Source organism: Leptonychotes weddellii, chromosome 12, assembly GCF_054177405.1.
Source record: "Leptonychotes weddellii isolate Sample4059 chromosome 12, ASM5417740v2, whole genome shotgun sequence".
Taxonomy (NCBI): Eukaryota; Metazoa; Chordata; class Mammalia; order Carnivora; family Phocidae; genus Leptonychotes; species Leptonychotes weddellii.
The window spans coordinates 86,402,171-86,421,756 of NC_138380.1; the positions used below are offsets into that span (position 1 = coordinate 86,402,171).

At 37.8% G+C, this 19,586-nt stretch overlaps 1 long non-coding RNA gene across 1 annotated transcript in view; it reads right to left on the reverse strand.

Moving 5' to 3' along the window:
* The window catches only part of LOC145716614 (uncharacterized), a 341,468-nt gene that overhangs the window by 181,787 nt on the left and 140,095 nt on the right, over positions 1–19,586 (reverse strand). The gene's annotated exons all lie outside the window — the stretch shown is intronic.

Here is a 19,586-nt window from a genome sequence, read left to right on the forward strand (position 1 = left end):
GACAAAGCAGGAAAGAATATCCAATGGAAAAAAAACAGTCTCTTCAATAAATGGTGCTGGGAAAATTTGACAGCTATATACCGAAGAATTAAACTGTCCATTGACAGATGAATGGCTAAAGACACACACACACACACAGTGGAATATTACTTAGCCATCAGAAAAGACAAATACTATTTATATCAACATGGATGGAACTGGAGGGTGTTATGCTGAGCACAATAAGTCAATCAGAGAAAGACAATTATATGGTTTCACTCATATGTGGAATATACGAAACAGCTCAGAGGACAATAGGGGAAGGGAGGGAGGACTGAATGGGAAGTCATCAGAGAGGGAGAAAAACCATGAGAGACTCTTAACTACAGGGAACAAACTGAGGGTTGCTGGAGGTGAGGTGGGTGGGGGGATGGAGTAACAGTGTGATGGACATTAAGGAGGGTACATTGTGTGAGGAGCACTAGGTGTTATACAGAACTAATAAATTATTAACACTACATCTGAAACTATGTATATACTATATGTTGGCTAATTAAATTTTAAAATAATAAAAAAATAAAGAATGAAACTGGTCCACTTTCTTACACCATACACAAAAATAAATTCAAGATGGATGACAGACCTAAATATGTCACAGGAATCCATCAAATTCCTCGAGAAGAACACAAGCAGCAACCTCTTTGACCCTGGCTGCTGCAACTTCTTGCAAGACATGTCTCCAAAGGAAGAGAAACAAAAGGAAAAATGAACTATTTGGACTTCAGCAAGATAAACATCTCTGCACAGCAAAGGAAAAGGTCAACAAAACTAAAAGGCGGCATATGCAATGGGATAAGATAGTTGCAAATGTCTTATCAGATAAAGGGTTAGTATTCAGCATCTATACAGAACTTACCAAACTCAACACCAAAAAAACCAAAAACTCCAGTGAAGAAATGGGCAGAAGACATGAACAGACATTTCTTCAAGGAAGACATAGTAATGGCCAACAGGCACATGAAAAGATGTTCAACATCACTCGCATCAGGGAAATATAAATCAAAACCACAATGAGATACCAGTTCACACCAGTCAGAATGGCTAAAATTAACAAGCCAGGAAACAACAGATGTTGGTGAGGCTGTGGAGAAAATGGAGCCCTCGTACACTGTTGTTGCCAGCTGGTACAGCTACTCTGGAAATCAGTATGGAGGTTACTCAATAGGTTAAAAATAGAGCACTGGGTGTTACACGCAAACAGTGAATCATGGAACACTACATTAAAAACTAATGATGTATGGTGATTAACATAACATAATAAAAAAAAATAGAGCTACCCTATGACCCAGCACTTGTACTACTGGTATTTACCCAAAGGATACAAACATAGTGATTTGAAGTGGTATCTGCACCCTACTGTTCATAGCAGCAATGTCTACGATAGCTAAACTGTGGAAAGAGCCAAGGTGTCCATCAACAGACGAATTAATAGGGGCACCTGGGTGGCTCAGTCAGTTGTGTCTGCCTTTGGCTCAGGTCATGATCCCACAGTTCTGGAATCAAGCCCTGGTTGGGGCTCCCTGCTCAGCAGGGAACCTGTTTCTCCCTCTCCCTCTGCCTGCCACTTCCTCCGCCTGTGCTCTCTCTCTCTATCAAATAAATAAATAAAATTTTTAAACAACCAGATGAATAGATAAAGAAGATGTGAGATATATATATATGTATATATATATATATATATATATAATGGATTATTACTCATCCATTAAAAAAATGAAATCTTACCATTTGCAATGACGTGGATGGAAGTAGAGGGTATTAGTCTAAGTGAAATAAGTCAACTGGAAAAAGACAAATGTCATATGATTTCACTAATATGTGGAATTTAAGAAACAAAACAGGAACATAGGGAAGGGAGGGAAAAAATAAAATAAGACGAAATCAGAGAGGGAAACAAACCATAAAAGACTCTAAACTAAAGAAAACAAATAGGGTTGCTGGAGGGGAGGTGGCGGGGATAGGGTAACAGGGTGATGGGCATTAAGGAGGGCAGTTGATGTAATGAGCACTGGGTGTTACATGCAAATGATGAATCACTAAACTCTACCTCTGAAACTAAGTAAATGCTATATGTTAATTGAATTTAAATAAAATGAAATAAAAATTTTAAAAAGATGTAGTATATTATATACATATATATACCATCTTTATGTAAGTATATAGTGGAATATTATGCAGCCATCGAAAAAATAAAATCTTGCCATTTGCAATGACGTGGATGGTACTAGAGGATATTACCCTAAGTGAACTAAGTCGGTCAGAGAAAGACAAGTACCGTATGATTTCACTCATATGTGGAATTTAAGAAACAAACATGAACATAGGGGAAGGGAATGAAAAATAAAATGACAGGAAAACAGAGAGGGAGGAAAAGTGTAGAGACTCTTAACTATAGGGAACAAACAGGGTTGCTGGAGGGGAGGTGGGTGGGGAAATGGGGTAGTTGGGTGATGGGCATTAAGGAGGGCACTTGAAATAATAAGCACTGGGTGTTCTATGTGACTGTTGAGTCACTGAATTCTACCTCTGAAACTAATAATACAGTATACGTTAATTAAATTGAATTTAAATAAAAAATTAAAGTTACTTATTAAGTTAAAAAATAGAAGTGTTTTCTAATGTATGTATGGAAAGAAAAAAATGTCATATAATTAACTCAATGAAAGAACATTGTGTACAAAGCATCTCTCAACTAACATCTTCCTTCATGAAGATAGAAGGGTTTTCAAATGTATTTATGGAAAATAAGGAAAATGCAATATACTCAGTGAAACAACACTGTGAAGAAGATCTTTCAACTAATATCTCTTTATGTGAAGTGATGTGTTTTCAGACATCTTACATGAAGAGATGTGTTTTCAGACATCTTACATGAAGACAGAAGTGTTTTCTAAAATAGGTGTGGAGATACAAAGAAAATGTCGTAATCTTACATCTGTAAAGCAACACTGTGTAGAAACTATCTTTCAACTAAGATTTTCTTTCCTTAAGATAGAAGTGATTTCTAATATACGTATGGAAACATTAAAAATGCCATATAATTAACTCAATGAAACACTTTGTAAAAAAAACATCTTTCTTTTCTTTTTTCCCCAAGATTTTATTTATTTATTTGAGAGAGCAAGAACACGAGCCTCGTGAAGGGCAGAGGGAGAAGCAGACTCCTGGCTGAGCAGGGAGCCTGATGCAGGGCTCGAAAGTGGGACTCCATATAATCAACTCAACGAAAGAACATTGTTTACAAAGCATCTCTCAACTAACATCTTCTTTCATAACAATAGATGGGTTTTCAAAAGTTTATGTGGATACATAAGGAAAATGTTATATTCTCAGTGAAACAACAGTGTAGGAAGGATCTTTCTACTAACCTGTTCTCTCATGATATAGGTGCGTTTTCAAACACCTTCTCATATGAAGATAGAGGTGTTTTCTAATGTATGTGTGGAAACTAAAGGAAAATGCCATATACTTAATGGAACAATACTGTGTAAAAGCATCTTTCAACTACCCCCAATGTTTATAGCATCAATATGCAACTAAATCCTACCTCTGAAAATAATAACACAGTATATGAAAATTGAATTTAAATTTTAAAAAGTAGAAGAAAATAAATGGGTTATGGGAATTAAGGAGGGTACTTGTGATGAACACTAGTTTTTATACATAAGTGATGAATCACTAAATTTTACTCCTGAAACCAATATTACAGTATATATTAAGTATCTACAATTTAAATTAAAACTTAGAAAAAAAAGGGCGCCTGGGTGGCTCAGTTGGTTAAGCGACTGCCTTCGGCTCAGGTCATGATCCCAGGGTCCTGGGATCGAGTCCCGCATCGGGCTCCCCCTGCTCTGCGGGGAGCCTGCTTCTCCCTCTGCCTCTGCCTGCCACTCACCCTGCTTGTGCTCTCTCTCTCTGTCAAATAAATAAATAAAATCTTTGAAAAAAAAAAAACTTAAAAGTAAATTATAAAGTGGTAATTAATTTGAAATTTCTTATTTATTTATTTTACATAGATTTTATTTTTTTAACTTAAATTCAATTAACCAACATATAATTTCATCGTTAGTTCTTATTTATTAATATAAGCCTTATGGCTATAAAGTTCCCCTTGCCAGCAAAACTGCTGCATCCCATAAGTTTTGGTATGTTCTGTTTTCCTTTTCATTTATCTCCAAGTATATTCTAGTTTCCCTTGTGATTTCTTCTTTGATCCTTTGGTTAGTTAAGTCTCTTGTCTAATTTCCAAAATTTTGTGAACATTCCAGGGTTTTTTTGTTGTTGTTGTTATTTATTTCTAACTCACCCCATCATTGTCAAAGATACCATGATAGCATCTTTCTAAATCTATTGAGATTTAATTTGTGACGTGACATATGGCCTATTCTTGAGAACCTTTCAAGAGCTTCCCATTTGTAATATGAAAATGGCCACCATGAGCAGAGGGCAGGAAGAGGTCAAAGAAAGAGACAGGCCACTCCAGGTTGGTAGGTGGCAGTTTCAATAAGCAAAGTGAACTTACATATAAGGCTTGTCTTGAGTGGCAACAAGAGAAAAGAATTCCCACACCTGCCTACCAAATATTAGAAGTTAAAAAGAGGCCCTACCTGACCTCAGTCACATATACTGTGCAAGTATTTTCAACATGACATCACCATTTCAAGGCTATGTTCTTGGAGCAGCCTCTAGGAGTGGTAAAGGTAAATGGAACCCACATTTAAGGACAATAGATGCAATGAGAAGCCTGGATCTGGCTTACAGGTCATTTGGTGGTCACATCTTTTTGATGATGTTCCCCAAAATGCCACCCCTCATGACTGGCTTTTACCATCTCATCTGCTCCCTTTCCTGCAATGGGCTCTGAGTGGTCAGCAAGACGTCTCACTAGCATGGAGGCGGATCTGTGGTTGTTGTCTGGTTGCATTGGAGGCTGATGCTAAGCAACGGTACAGACATATGAAAGGGAAAACACAGCTTAAGAAAACAATTCCCCAAATTAGTGAAACTTTTTCCATCCAGAGCCCCAGGATCCAAACCATACACTTTTTAAATCTCCTAGGCTGGGGGTTGGATAACTCAGGGATAACTCAGGATAACTCATGTGGTTTAATAAAGATGATATATTAGCAGACGCACCAGGTATTAGCCTACACCACTGTTTGGATAATGCACAGGTACCTACTTGTGAGGCAGTAATAATGTCTAAGACCATTTTATTTTGGAGGACAGCTTTTCTCATCAGAGGCTTTTCAGCGTTCAGTAAGAACAGGATTTGTTGGCTATTATTTAATGCTTGCTGAATGAGTTTAGTAGGTTTCTATGTGTGCTATAACATCCCCCTGGCCTGTGGAAGGAACAAAGATAGTGGCCAAATGGTCATACCAGTGAAAAATTGTTTCTATCTGGCCTTAAGGAGAGAGAGGTTGGCAGCTTTAGAAACTTGACTTGATTGTATAAACCATACATGCTGGCCAGGCTAGAGAAAATCGGCAAGCATGAGAAGATAAACTGGGGATGGGCTATGCCAGTCTGAGATGCCCACGTTCTCCCCTCTTTCAGGGTGTTTCTTCCATTTCAAGCATAGGGTATTTCAACAATCCAGCTTGCAGATGGGCGATGAGATCCAAGCAGGGGGTTGAGCAGTTTCCCTTCACCCAAGGGTGCAAAGTAGCTTACCCATCCCAGAGGAATGTCCCCTTGTAAATTTCAACAGATAATTCATTTTCCAGATAATTCCTAGGGCTTGGTATTCTCAACAGCATAACATGTTGATCCTAAGTGAGAGTCAGGGTAAAGGCTGTTTCCCACAATTTTTACTTCTTTATTGTGCTAGATATTTCATCGGGGGGGCGGGGAGGGCAGTCTGGTATATGGAGCAATATGCCCTACTGGTTCATTACCTAAAGGTATTAAAGCCTGAGACAGTACTTTAGTACACCAGCCAAGATCATTTTTCTTGTTAGTAATTTAATTTGTTACTTTAATATTCCTTTTTTTAATTTTCTACTAACCCTGCCATTTGTGGGCTATAGGGGAGGTAAAACTTCCATTCAGTGTCATGTTCTTTTGCCCATTCTTGCATATTATACCTTTGAAATGTGACCCCCCCCCCCATCACTGTCTATTTTATGAAGGTATCCATATATAGTACTCAGTTTCTCTAATTCCCTAGTGGTGGCAGCCTGGATTGTATGGCAGCAAGGGAAAGCTTGGGTTAGGCCAGATGCAGTGACCACAGAAACCAGGGCATATTTAGAACATTCACTAAAGGACAATCAATCTGCATTGCAATCTCTTACTGGTTAGGAATTCCAGGGAATGGCTCCAGATGTTTTTGGCAGTTTCTTTGGACATTGTTTAGAACTCCCAGGACAGGCTGTTACTGCATTAACCAAGTCAATATACTTCAAGGGCAGTTCAGCATGCCTGGCAAAATGCCATTTCATCTGGGTATTGCAGTGGCCATTCTTTCTATGCACCCAATGATGTATCTATTGAAGGGCCAGTAGTTAAAGCTTATACCCAAGCTAGGGCATCAGCGTTCTGATTGCCGAGAGATGTCAGTGTCTTGTAAGCTTGTACAACGAAAACAGTGAAGGCTGCCTTAGGCTCCTACAGACAGACCCAACTATCTTTCCACATATCTTGACTCCATAAGTGTTTATTCATAATCACCCAAACATTCAGCTTTCCATTGTCTGAACCATATGGTTAATCTCTTTAGACAAGCCCAACTACAGTGCAAAGAGTTAACAGCCAGACTGCTGCTTTCCACCGACTGCTATGGTTTTTTCCTGTTTCCATCCAGATGGTGTCAGTATTGGGCTGAATAGTGATTGCAGTCTTTGTGAGTAGCTTCCCTTGACTAGATCCAACAGTATACCAAGTATCAGTGGGAATCTCCCCTACCCACTCTTTATAGGCTGCAGAGGCCACCATCAGGTACAGGTGTGGGGCATCTGGAGGTTCTATATACTCCATAGGGCCTGATAGTGCCTGTATTTCTAGAGACAGGGGGCTGGTGGACAGGGTGCTCCTCTGCTGAAAATGGGCATGCCACTTACTCAAAGTATGGGTTTGAGCCATAGCAGGGATGGGTTAGTGGACATATTTTCAATCCTCTCCTTGATAGGCATAGAAATTCTCATCACAGTGCTTTCTTTAGTGAGAGGCTCCATCTGGAGGAGTGCTGTGAACACTGCTAGAAACTGTTGTTCTATGGTGGTATGTAGGATTTTCACCAAAATCCTAAAGGTATTCTCTCCTTCTGTTGTCCCTGCCACCATGCCCAACCCATGCCTTCTGGAGTCAAAGACCTATCTAACTCAAATAGGAGCCTTGCTTGACAGAACACAGAGCTTTAATCTGCTTTACTATTACTTTTACTTTCTCAAAGTTGGCTTGCTTGTCTGATCCCCCATCCCAGATATATATATATATATATTTTAATCAGGTGATATAAAGTATGGAGACACTGTGCCAGGTGGGGAATAAAAGTCCTCCAAAACCCCCAAATCCCTACAGAAGCTCGTACCTCTTTCACATTCTTAGAGTTTGGGTAGGCTTGCATCTTATAAATCACATCTTTTGGAATAATATGAGTCTTGCCTAGCTAAAACCTTAAGGTAGTGACTGTGCCTTGAATTTTCCATGGATTTATTTTACATCCTTTCTCTTGCAGATGTTCCAGCAAAGACGGCAATGTGCCCTGGAGGAGAGGCAAATCTTTACATCTTAGAATTATGTCATAAATATAACGGTCCCTTCTCACCGATGTGGAACAGGAGAACAGAGATAGATCCCCAGATACCATCCATGACATATGGGGGGGTGCTATTCAGGTACCTGTGGGGGGAGAGGGGATTGGAAAGCTCATCATTGTCCCTTCCACTTGAAAGCAAATTGATCTTAGTTATCAGACCTGTACTCACCAAAGTCTTTTCTATGGATTTCCTGAAAGATGAAGCAGTTTGGCAGAGAACGTTTTTCTTGCCAAAGCATCAGAACAGCAACAACAGACGTTTAAGGAAAGACTTAAAAATGGCCAGAGTTAAAGATTTTATAAGAGTTCATTATAATGCAGTTGACAAGGTACAGTCATCTGTGTGTTAAAGAGTCTTCCTCTACCCCTCTTTTATTTTCTTCAGCCTCTGTGGGCAATGTTTTGATTACCTGCTGGGGCTAAGTTTACATTTCAAAGACAAAAGATTTACAACTTCAAAGGACATGTTCATGTACCTTCTTATGAATTTTATTTAACTGTCTTTCTGAGTTTACTTGTAGCTTGTCGAGTTTCTTCAGTATTGCTATTTTGAATTTTTTATCAGCTGGATTGCAGATTTGTTTTTTTCCAGTTGCTGGAGAAATACTGATAGCTTTTGACAATGACATAATTTCTTGACTCAGAAATTCTTTGTATTACTATATTGCTGTTTTCACATTTGAAGTATCTTTACTGGTTCTTCAGATAAGGAACTATGTATTGATGCTGCTTTCAACGGAGATCATAAGTTTATTATAGATAGACTTGTTCTATTGAATGGGAGAAAATATTTATAAATTATATATCTGAGGGGCACTTGGGTGGCTCAGTCAGTTAAGTGTGTCCAACTCTCATTTTTGGCTCAGGTTGTGATCTCAGGGTCATGAGATCAAGCCCTGCATCGGGCTCTGTGCTCAGTGGGGAGTCTACTTTCTCTCTCTCCCTCTCTCTTCCTTTCTCTCTAGCCCTCCCCCAACTCATGTGCTTTCTCTCTCCCTAAAATAAATAAATAGGGGTAACTGGTTGATGGGTATTAAGGAGGGCACATGATATAATGAGCACTGGGTGTTATATACAACTGATGAATCACTGAACTCTACCTCTGAAACTAATAACACACTATATGTTAATTAATTGACTTTACATAAAATAAAATATTTTTTAAATTACATATAAAAAATTAAAAAAATATATATATATCTGATAAGGGATTAATATACAGAATATATAGAGAACTCCTAAAACTCCAAACAAACAACCTAATTAAAAATGGACAAAGTACTGGAATAAACACTTCTTCTAGGAAGATATATAAATGCCTAATAAGCACATTAGAAGATGCTCAATATTACTAATTGTGAGGGAAATGCAAATCAAACAACAGTGAGGTATCACCTCACACCTAGTACAATAAATATTATTAAGAAAAAATAGAGGGGCACCTGGGCAGCTCAGTCAGTTAACTCTCTGACTCTTGGTTTTGGCTCAGGTTATGATTTCAGGGTCATGAGATTGAGTCCCAGGTTGGATTCCACACTCAGTGGGGAGTCTGCTTGAGATTCTCTTTCCCTCCCCACTGTCCCTCCCCCTGCTTTCTCGTGCACTCTCTCTCTCTTAAATAAATAAATAAATCTTTAAAAAAAAAAGAAAGAAGAGAAAAAATAGAAAACAACAAGTGTGGCTGTTAGCAAGAAAGTGGAGAAATTGGAATCTTTGTTCAGTTGTTGGTGATGTAAAATGGTACAGCTTCTGTGAAATCAATCTACCATTTTCACCAAAAATTAAATATAAAATTACCCTATAATCTAGCAATTCTACTTCTAGGTATATCTAAAAGAATTGAAAGCAGATTCTCTAAAAGATATCTGTACAATTATGTTTATAACAGCATTATTCATGATAGCTCTAATGTGGAAGTAACCCAAGGGTCCACTGACAAACAAATAAACAACATGTGCTCTATACCTACAGTAGAATATGATTTAGCTTTGAAAAAGCAGGAACTTTTGACATATAATATGGATAAACCTTGACGACATTATACCAAGTGAAATAAGCCAGTCACAAAAAGATTATTACTTTGTGATTCCATTTGTACAAAACACCTAGAATAGTTAGATGCATAAAGATAAAAAGTAGAATCATAGTTGCCAGGTGTTGGGAGGAGAAGGAAAAAGGGGAATCATTGTTTAATGAGTACAGTTTCAGTTTTGAAAGATGAAAAGCATTCTGGAGATGGATGGTGATGATGGTTTCACCATATGAACATACATAATATCACCAGACTGTACACTTAAAATGATTAAGATGGTAAAGTTATATTAAGGGTATTTTACCGAGGTCAAAATATGTTATTAAAAGAAAATAAAAAGCAATGGGAAGAAATTCGGGAGTTTTTAAGCAAAGAAGGAGATGATTTTTCCCCCTGTATTTTAGAAAGATTATTTTGTCAGCAGCATGGAGAACAGATTGAAAGCAAGTAACACAGAAAATATTGAGAAAAGATGTAAAGACCTGAACTAGGAATATTTTTTTGTGTAAGATAGAGTAAAGGGCACACTCAAGAGACTCTTATGCAATATAATTAATAAGCACCTTGAGAGGTAAGAGACAGAGGAATAGATGGAAAGCTCTCAGGATTTGGTCTGGTAACCTTTACAAGGTGGAGAAAACAGGAAAAGGGGCTGACAAAGAAGATATAAAGTTCAGGGTTTTACCTGAGCTTGAAGATATATTACCCAAATGAAATTCTCTAGTAGGACACTGGATGTGGCTATGTTAGTGTCATGCTCAGAAATACCGTGGATTGAGATAACGATTTGAGGATCATGACCATATCAATGGTAAAGATCTGAAAACGAAAGAAATCATCCACAGAGGCTCCACAGATATTCCACAGGAGGTAAAAGGAGTATTTCATCTTCCCAAAGGTACAAGTCCCTTACTAAAATTTTTCTTATATATTAACTTGAATTAAACCTTTAATTTGATGTGAAATAATGATTAATACTTTTCTAGGAATTATTTTTCACACTATAAATCTGCAAGTAACTATAGTTTTTGATAAGAAAATAAATCTTCTGAGGGGGTAAGAGTTATAACATTAATTAAAAAAATATTCTCAACACAAGAAACAACAGGTGTTGGTGAAGGTACACTGTTGTTGGGAATGCAAACTGGTGCTGCCACTCTGGAGAACAGTTTGGAGGGTCCTCAAAAAGGTAAAAATAGAACTACCCTATGACCCAGCAATTGCAGTACTAGGTGTTTACCTAAAGGATACAAAAATACTGATTCAAAGGGATACTTGCACCCCAATGTTTATAGCAGCATTATCAATAATAGTCAAACTATGGAGAGAGCCCAATGTCCATCGACTGATGAATGGATAAAGAAGATGTGAGATTTATAGATATAATTATATATATAATGGAATATTACTCAGCCATCAAAAAATTGAAATCTTGTTATTTGCAACAATGTGGTTGGAGCTAGAGTGTATTATGCTAAGTGAAATAAGTTAGTCGGAGAAAGACAAATACCATATGATCCCCCTCATGTGGAATTTAAGAAAGAAAACAGATAGATGAACATATTGGAAGGGGGGAAGAAAAAAGGGAGAAATGGAAACAAGCTATAAGAAACTCTTAACAATAGGGGACAAACTGAGGGTTGATGGAAGGATGGGTGGGGGATGGGCTTGATGGGTGATGGCTATTAAAGAGGGCACTTGGGATGAACACTGGGTGTTGTATGTAAGTGATGAATCACTGAATTCTACTCCAGAAACCAAAACTGCACTGTATGTTAACTAAAATTTAAATTAAAAAAATAGTCTATTAATATCTGTGGATATTGCATGTTTGGAAGTAGTGCAATAACGTCATAGCACATATTCTTAGAAAACATACACTTGCAATTTTTCTACTTAGTCCAGAATTTAATAGCTAATTATTCTAATTATTAGAAACATCTAGTTCTATGAAAATGGTAGGAACTGGTAGAATATTAGCTGTATTTATGATGAGGAGTTTAGGCAGCCTGAAGGCAAAGTTATTGAGGAAGACATTTTCTCTCCTAACAAAACCTTTGCAGAGCCAAACACTAAAATGTTTTGTTTTGTTTTTGCAGAAACTATTCTGTAGTAAGCAGTCAGCAGTTCTTCAAGGAGGGTGTCAATATTGGGAAAGGTTTCCTGTTGAACACCATGAAAAGGTAGTGATTTTCCTCCTTGGATAGGAATTAACCATCAAGTAGTCAATAAATATTCTTGGAGTCAAATCTGTAGAAGGAAAGTAAGACATACCCATAGCACTATGGTAATTCATGGTTTAGAGAAGGCTATGATAGTGGGGGAGAGAATTATCTCTGAGTTTTGGGATGCAGAAATTGGCAGTTCACTTTGGCAAATACTCTGGGAGGACTCATCCCTGTAGTTATCCAAGATTTCATTCAGGGATAAATACCACATTGAACATGTTGGGCAGAGCTTTCCAGAGAGACCAGTGTGACTGGAGTGTCCAGAGAAAAAAACCTGATGGAACTTTGGAGGCCAAAAGTAGAATAAAACATCTTAGGAGTCTTCATATATCTAAATGCTATCAGGAGGGAGGGAGGCAAGATGGTGGAAGAGTAGGGGACCTAGTTTTTATCTGGTCTCCAGAATTTAGCTAGATAACTATCAAATCTTTCTGAACACCTGTGAATTCAACCTGAGATGTAAGAAAAGAACTGCTGGAATTCTACAAATAGTAAAGCAACCACTTTTTGCAAGGTAGGAGGTGTGGAGAAGTGAATCTGAGGGGATATATTGGAAAACAAATGGTGGGGGAGGGAGTTTCTGTAAGCTGGCTACCAGAAAGTGATATAGCCCTGGAGCACAAAATTAGAACCTATAGAAATCTGCTCCAGTGAGAGACATCCCTGCCTGAAAAGTACTCAGGTGGTGAAGTGGGGCAGAATCCTAGGTGGGACAGTGTGGTCTCAGAATCACCAGGGTCACAGAAAGAACAGGGTGTCTGAGCCAGCAGAGTTCCCAAGCATTGGAGTGGGGAAACTGATGAGGTTCAGTGAGCCTGGGAAGGATACCTCAGCTCAGTTTGCCATAAATTGCAAGCCACAGCATAATCGGCAACTGCTCTCCATGCAGGAGCCCTGCAAAGGACAGAAACTCCGCAACCTTCCACTTTCCCTGGGAGAATCAGTGTGGGCACCAACCACAGGGGTCTGCAGAGTTTGACACACACACAAAAGTGAAGACCACTTATCCCTGAGGATTTACTTGAAGACAGGGGACTGTGATCATTCAGCTCCAGAGCTGGAGACTGGGGCTGGCCATTTTTATTTTCAACTTCTAAAGAGGCCAGGAAAGCCTTCAGTGAAGAAAAGCCACATAGAACAACCTGAAGCACCTTATACTGAGCCTCAACCCCTAGCAAGGGGTGGTGCAACTCTGCCCAGACAAAAACACCTGAGAATCAATGCAGCCGACCCCTCCCCAAGAAGACCAGCTGGAAGAACAGGGAACACCAAGTTTACAGAGCACACAGAACTGCAAAACTCCAGCACTAGGGGAAAATAGTATATAGAATTTGAGGTTTCTTCTCATGATTCATTTATCTTTCAGTTCAAAATTTTCCTTTTGTTTTTTCTTTTTTTTCCTTTTCAACTTGTTTCTTATTTTACCAACTTCATTTTCAAGTCCCTTTTTTTAACTTTCACTTTTTGCATTTATATTTTATAGATATATTCTTCATTTTTGGCTTCTTTTCACTCTATTCAATTTTATTTTTGTATATATTCAAGTTTTGCTTTCTTTGCAATATTGGGATTTAGTATCTTCTAACACACAGACCAAAATACACTCAGGACCAAGTGCATCACCCTGTTTTGTCCAGCTGGGAGATTATATTCTCTCCCCACCTTTTTTCTTTCTTTCTTTTTTCTTTTCTTTTTTACCTTCTGACCTCTTAGGATTTGTCTAGTGTGTATTTCGCTTGGGTCGTGGTTTATATTATTTATTTTATTCTCTTACATCCATTCTTCTCTGGACAAAATGACTAGAAGGAGGAAATCACAACAAAAGAAAGAACCAGAGGTAATATTCTGCCACAGAGCTAGTCGATATGGATATAAGTGAAATATCAGAGCTGGAATTCAGGGTAACAATTATAAAGTTACTAGCTGGGTTTGAAAAAGGCTAAAAGAACCTAGAGAATCTCTTAGCAGAAATAAAATCTAATCAGGCCAAAATAAAAAATGCTTTAACTGAGATGCAGTATAAATTGGATGCTCTAACACCTAGGATAATTGGTTCAGAAGACAGAGTAAGTGACATAGAAGACAAATTGATGGAAAAGAAGAAAGCTGAGGAAAACAGAAAAACAACTAATGGACCAAGGTGGGAGTCTTCAAGAAATCAGTGATACCAATAAAGCTAAACAATATTAGAATTACTTGGGTCCCTGAGGAAGAAGAAAGAGAGAGAGAGAGAGACAGAAGGTATATTTGAGCAAACCATAGCTGAGAGCTTCCCTAATTTGGGGAAGGAAACAGGCATTCAAGTCCAAGAGGTAAAGAGGACCCCTCCTAAAATCAATAAAAATAGATCAACACCCTGACATATAATAGTGAAGCTTGCAAATTTCAGAGATATAGAGAAAATCCTAAAAGCAGCTCAGGACAAGAGGTTCTTAACCTACAGGGGGAGGAACATTAGGCTGGCAAAAGACCTATCCACAGAGACCTGGCAGGCCAGAAAGGGCTGTCATGATATATTCAGGGTACTAAATGAGAAAAACATGCAGCCAAGTATACTTTATACAGCAAGGCTGTCATTCAGAATGGAAGCAGAGATAAACAGCTTCCAGGACAAAAAGAAACTAAAGAATTTGTGATCACTAAACCATCCCTGCAAGATATAGTAAAGGGGATTCTATAAGCGAAAAGAGGGCCCAAAAGTAACAGACCAGAAAGAAACAGAGACAATCTATAGAAACAAGGACTTTACAGATAATAAAATGGCACTAAATTCATATCTTTCAATAGTTACTATGAATGTAAACAGGCTAAGTGTTCCAATCAAAAGACACAGGGTGTCTGATTGAATGAAAAGCAAGACCCATCCATATGCTGTCTACAACAGACTCATTTTAGACCTAAAGACAATTTGAGACTGAAAGTGAGGGTGTGGAGAACAATTTATGATGCCAATGTACCTCAAAAGAAAGCTGAGGTAGCAATCCTTATATCAGAGAAGTTAGATTTTAAACAAAAGACTATAGTAAGGGATGAAGAGGGACACTATATCATACTTAAAGGGTCTTTCCGCAAGAAGATCTAAAATTAAAAATATTTATGCTCCTAACTTGGAAGCAGCCATCATATAAACCTATTAAAAACCAAATTAGAGAAAAACATTGATAATAAGAGAATAATATTAGGAGACTTCCCTCCCCACATACAGCAATGGACAGATCATCTAAGCAGAAGATCAAGAGGGAAACAAGGGCTTTTAATGATATATTGGACCAGATGGACTTCACAGATATATTCAGAGCATTCCATCTTAAAGCAACAGAATACATATTATTTTCAAGTACACATGAAACCTCTAGAATAGATCACATATTGGGTCAGAAATTAGGTCTTGACTGATATTAAAAGATCAGTATTATAATTAGATTATAGTTGGGATTATTCCCTGCATAATTTCAGACCAAAATGCTTTGAAACTTTAACTCAATCACAAGAGGAAATTTGGAAGGAACTCAAACACTTGGAGGTTAAAGAGCATCCTACTAAATAATGAATATGTCAACCAGGAAATTAAAGAAGAATTAAAAAAAATTCATGGAAAACAATGAAAATGCAAACACAACTGTTCAAAACCTTTGGGATACAGCAAAGGCAGTCCTAAGAGAGAAGTACATAGCAATACAAGCCTTTCTCAAAAAATTAGAAAAGTCTCAAATATGCAAGCTAACATGACACCTAAAGGACCTGGAGAAAAAACAACAAATAAAACCTAAGCCAAGCAGGAGAAGATAAATAATAAAGATTGGAGCAAAAATCAATGAAATAGAAACCAGAAGAACAGTAGAACAGATCAACAAAACTAGAAACTGGTTCTTTGAAAGAATTAATAAGATTGATAAACTTCTGGCCCAAATTATCCAAAAGAAAAGAGAAAGGACCCAAATCAATAAAATCAAGAATTAAAAGGGAGAGATCACGACAACACCAAGGAAATACAGATAATTTTAAGAACATACTATGAGCCAAAAATTTGGCAATCTGGAAGAAATGGATGTACTCCTGGGAACTTATAAACTACCAAGACTGAAACAAGAAGGAATAGACAATCTGAACAGACCAATAACCAGCAAGGAAATTGAAGCAGTAATCAAAAGCCTCCCAAAAAACAAGAGTCCAGGGCAAGATGGCTTCCCAGGGGAATTCTCCCAAACATTTAAAAAAGAAATAATACCTATTCTTCTGAAGTTGTTTCAAAAATAGAAATGGAGGGAAAACTTCCATACTCATTCTCTGAAATCAGCATTACCTTTATCCCAAAACCAAACAAAGTCCCCATCAAAAAAGAGAATTACAGACCAAATTCCCTGATGAACATGGATGCCAAAATACTCACCAAGATACTAAAAGACCCCAAATCACTGGGGAATGTTGAAAAAGAAAACCAAAGCTGAGGGCATCACAACGTCTGATTCAAAACTCTATTACAAAGCTCTGATTAGCAAGACAGCCTGGTACTGGCACAAAAACAGACACATAAATCAATGGAACAGGGTAGAGAGCCTAGAAATGGACCCTCAACTCTATGGTCAACTAATCTTTGACAAAGCAGGAAAGAATATCCAATGGAAAGAAGACAGTCTCTTCAAGAAATGGTGCTGGGAAAATGGGACAGCCACATGCAGAAGAATGAAACGACCATTTTCTTACACCATACACAAAGACAAACTCAAATGGATGAAAGACCTAAATGGGGGACAGGAATCCATCAAAATCCTCAAGAGAACACAAGAAGCAACATATTCAACCTCGGCCACAGCAACTTCTTGCTAGACATGTCTCCAAAGGCAAAGGAAAGAAAAGCAAAAATTTACTATTGGTACTTCATCAAGATAAAAATCTTCTGCACAGCAAAGGAAATAGTCAACAAATCTAAAAGGTAACCTATGGAATGGGAGAAGATAGTTGCAAATGTCATATCAGATAAAGAGCTGGTATCCAAGATCCATAAAGATCTTATCAACTCAACACCCAAAAAACAAAGAATCCAGTCAAGAAATGGGCAGAAGACATGCACAGACATTTCTCCAAAGAAGACATAAAAATGGCCAACAGACACATGAAAAAATGCTCCACATCACTTGTCATCAGAGAAATAGAAATCAAAACGTCAATAAGTTACCACTTTACATCAGTTAGAATGGCTAAAATTAACATGATAGGAAACAACAAATGTTGGCGAGGATGAGGAAAAAGGGGAACCCTCTTACACTGTTGGTGGGAATGCAAGCTGGTACAGCTACTCTGGAAAACAGTATGGAGTTTCCTCAAGATGTTAAAAATAGAGCTACTCTATGACCCAGCAATTGCACTACTGCGTATTTACGCCAAAGATACAGATGTAGTGAAAATAAGGGGCACCTGAACACCCCCCCCCAGTGTTCATAGTGGCAATGTCCACAAATAGTCAAACTGTGAAGGAGCCAAGTTGTCCTTCAACAGATGAATGGATATAGAAGATGTGGTTCATATATACAATGGAATATTACTCACCATCAGAAAGAATGAATACCTACAATTTGCATCAACATGGATGGAACTGGAGGGGATTATGCTAAGTGAAATAAATCACAGAAAGAATTATTATATGGTTTCACTCATGTGGAACATAAGAAACAGTGCAGAGTATCATAGGGCAAGGAAGGGAAAACTGAATGGGAAGAAATCAGAAAGGGAGACAAATCATGAGAGACTCTGGATTGTAGGAAACAAACTGAGGGTTATGGAAAGGAGGTGGGTGGGATGGGGGGATGGGACAACTGGGTGATGGGCATTAAGGAGGGCATGTGATGTGATGATCACTGGGTGTTACAGGCCACTGATGAAATATTGAACACTACCTCACAAACGAATAATGTAGTATGTGTTGGCTCATTGAATTTAAATTTAAAAAAATAAAAGGGAGGCAGATTGAAGGAATGTCTGCCGGCACTTTTTTTTAAAAGATTTTATTTATTTATTTATTTGAGAGAGAGAATGAGAGACAGAGAGCACGAGAGGGGAGAGGGTCAGAGGGAGAAGCAGACCCCCCGCCGAGCAGGGAGCCCAATGTGGGACTCGATCCCGGGACTCCAGGATCATGACCTGAACCGAAGGCAGTCGCCCAACCAACTGAGCCACCCAGGCGCCCCCTGCCGGCACTTCTGCCACAACACTTCTACGAATTCACTGATAATCACCGTGCTTTCCCCTCTGTGTATATAATTCTGTGTAAGGACCGAAATCATTTTCCATACATGTCCACTATCTCATTGCATACTACATCGAAGGATCCTTTTTCTTGATGTATAAAAAGAGACCCAACTGAATAACATTTAAGCATAACTTTAGAACATAATAAAATAAAAGCTTTTCTCCAGAAAAAAAATTTAAAAATTAAAATAAAAACCTAAGGCACTGTTTTCCTGTTGACTTTCTGTTTGGATATTCTGTCCATTGATGTAAGTGGGGTGTGATGGTCCCGTACTATCATTCTATTACTTTCAATTACTTCCTTTGTGCTATTTAGCTGCTTTATGTATTTGGGTGCTCCCATGTTGGGTGCATAAATATTTACAATTATATCTTCTTGTTGGATTGTTCCCTTTATGATTATATAGTGTCCTTCTTTGTCTCTTGTTACAGTCTTTGTTTTAAAGTCTACCTTGAACAATCTAAGTATTGCTACTTTGGTTTACTTACCACTTCCATTTGCATGATAAATGCTTTTCCTTCCTTTCACTTTCAGTCTGCATGTGTCTAGGTCTGAAATGAGTCTTTTGTAGGCAGCATATAGATGGGTCTTGTTTTTATCCATTCTATCACCCTATTTCCTTTGATTGGAATGTTCAATCCATTTACATTCAAAGTAACTATTGATAGGTATGTATTTATTGCCATTTTGTTACTTTTATTTTTGTTTTTATAGTTCTCTGTTCCTTTCTTTTCTTGCTCTCTCCTTTAATGGTTTGTTGGCGCTCTTTAGTGATATACTTGAATTCCTTTCACTTTACTTTTTGCACATCTAGTACCAGTTTTTGATTTGCAGTTCCATTAGGTTTGTTATGTAACATCTTTTGCATGTGGCAATCTATATTGAGTTGATGGTCACTAAATTTCAACCCATTCTTTACTCCTTCCCCCCCGCCACGTTTTTGGTATATGGTGTTACACTTTACATCCTTTTATTTTGTGAATCCCTTGATTTCTTTTTATAGATATACTTAATTTTACTGCTTTTGTGCTTTCTACTTTTTTTTTTTTACCCCTGTTTATGGTCTTTCCTTTCCACTCAGAGAATCTCTTTAACATTTACTGTAAGGCTGGTTTAATGGTGGTGAACTCCTTTAGCTTTTGTTTATCTGGGAAACTCTTTTTTTATTTTTTATTTATTATTTTTTTTTATTCTTATGTTAATCGCCATACATTACATCATTAGTTTTAGATGAAGTGTTCCATGATTCATTGTTTGTGCATAACACCCAGTGCTCCA